The 2,345-nt window shown below is 34.0% G+C and overlaps 1 long non-coding RNA gene across 1 annotated transcript; it reads left to right on the top strand.

Annotated features, from left to right (window-relative positions):
- Positions 1 to 484: 484 nt before the first annotated feature.
- LOC135216919 (uncharacterized) lies at positions 485 to 1,995 on the top strand. The gene is made up of 2 exons (XR_010314970.1): positions 485 to 1,504; positions 1,870 to 1,995. It is a non-coding gene; the product is annotated as an uncharacterized LOC135216919 (long non-coding RNA).
- The last annotated feature ends 350 nt before the right edge of the window (positions 1,996 to 2,345 follow it).

The raw sequence follows: 2,345 nt of genomic DNA, 5'->3' as shown, positions 1-2,345 counted from the left end.
TGTTGTGTGTATGTGTGATCAAGAGTAACGATCAAGATAGATATCGCTGATTCATTCCTCGAATGCCCATATGATCGTTGGTGGCGTGGCGTGGGTGATTCAAATGAGTGCCGTACATCGAAGACCCTTGGCTCGTTTCAATTTTAAGAGGCCAATCAGCTTAGACCTGAGACCCAAACAAGTTCAGTTTGAAAAGTTAAGAGTCAGTAGGGAATTAGTGTTTTGATGGGACAGGGCGCGTCTCAAAGACAGTGGTCGGCGCATGTAGCCTCAGAGTACCTACCGACTATAATATATATATATATATATATATATATATATATATATATATATATATATAATAAAAGACAGGTTAACCATCCCTATGAAATACTTTAATTATTCTTCCTGAACATAGCAAACATACCTTTGACTTTGGGGTCTGACCAGCATCAACTCCTAATGTCATGGTCATGGTTGCAACAATCTACTGAGTACCTGAAATAAAAAGATATTATTATTTTTCCTTACCATAAACAAAAGCTGTTTTTCTTCTCTGATTTATAAATAAACTGCAAACAATATTCTGAAATGTTACATTCAATTTACTGTGCTCTTACTTGCTCAATAAGGACCCAAGAACATTAATAATTTTAATTAATAACAACTCTCTTCTCTCAATTTACAAACTTTAACCTCCAGTACATTGTAAAATCATGGCATTTGAAAATCTGAGGATTACAACCAAGCATCACTGCTAAAATGTCCAGATTAACCAATCTAAGCTGTGGAGTGGAAAGAAGTTAATATTTCTAGTATTTTTTGACAAATTTTTATTAAGAAAATTTATCAGTCTTATTCTAGAAGAATAAATTAGTTAAAATCTTCAAACTTGGGCAAAATTCTTACCTAAATTCAAATTTACAAAAATAAAATGTCAAACTTGGTTAAAATTCTTATGGTAGTTTCAAGTATGTAATGCCTTTAAGGACTTAGTACTACTACAAAAAAAACTGATTGCCTTGTATTAAAAAATTCTATTTTCTTTTAAGAAATTTCAATTCCCACCATTCAAGAAATATATTTTTACATTGAAATAAGGTTTTATATTGTACTAAAATTCCATATGGAATTTATTTTTTTTTATTTGTTTAATTAGCATGGTCACTGGAAGACAGTTAACGTAGTTTTCAAATATTTAACTAACCCCTTGGTTGTTAACAGCTCACTGCCTTCCAGCGGCCGTTCTGGTTCTGTCCTAACCAACCACTAATGATTTTGCTTTCTTCCTGAGGTTGACGGAAACTTAAGTCAGTTACGAAGGAGATTTCAATCACGAAGGGTCTCGTAACTCAGATACTCTGAGCTCTATTGACTATATAAGGATATACAGCTATATCTTTGAAGTGACGACGACTATTCCTTTCGACATGTAATCGCCGTTTAAACCCAGCCAGGAAGAAGCATTCCTTCATCGCAGTCTCTCACTCTACACGTACTTCGCCTTCGTCCCAGGATGATATCGGTGGGTCTGTAAAACTCAGGGGGAGTTTTGTTTGTCAATCCGAAATCATTTGGAGGGATAATGCTTTCCCATATAAAAATGCCTTCCAATTACCATCACTTACTTTTTAGTATTTTCATTTAAGCATCTGTTTTTCATACCTTGCATATTTGTAATACGAGGTTTCGTACCCTTCCAGGGATATCATGTATTATGTACTACGTGGACGTCAGTTTGGACTGTTGGTATATATATATATATTTAGATTTTCCAAGGTATGCAACTTGCCAAGTGTTATTACGTGCTGCACATGCTCATAATTAAATTTAGATATATGCATACGATAATTGTGTAGTGTTTAATTAGGTATTTGGTAATATCTTAAGGTATTTTGGAAGTGGCTGAATTACTGCGGCTCCCCCAAGCTTCACGATGATCAACTTTGTGTATTAGCTGCCGCATCAGCACCTGGATGATAGGACAGTTTTCAATTACAATAAATTACTTAATTTTTCTTAATATTTCAATTAACCTTATCAATTTCCCGGTGTATGAATAAAAATTCAGCGCATATATACACTTACCAAGTAATTACATAGCTACAGTTTCAACTTGTTCGGCAGCTACAATTTTGACATTCGCAGTAGTGCTACTTGATTTGGCTGGGCAACTAACCCTGCCCACCTTCCAGGTAAGAGAGGAATCAACTTAGCAGAGCTTCAATTTGTTTAAGCTCTTCCTGTCCATGCGAGGGAAGGAGGGAGGGCTCTAATCAATGTAATTATACTTGGTAAATACTATATATATATAATATATATATATATATATATATATATATATATATATATATATATATATATAT

The sequence above is a fragment of the Macrobrachium nipponense genome, chromosome 6, assembly GCF_015104395.2.
Source record: "Macrobrachium nipponense isolate FS-2020 chromosome 6, ASM1510439v2, whole genome shotgun sequence".
Taxonomy (NCBI): Eukaryota; Metazoa; Arthropoda; class Malacostraca; order Decapoda; family Palaemonidae; genus Macrobrachium; species Macrobrachium nipponense.
This window is presented reverse-complemented; position numbering and strand designations above follow the sequence as displayed.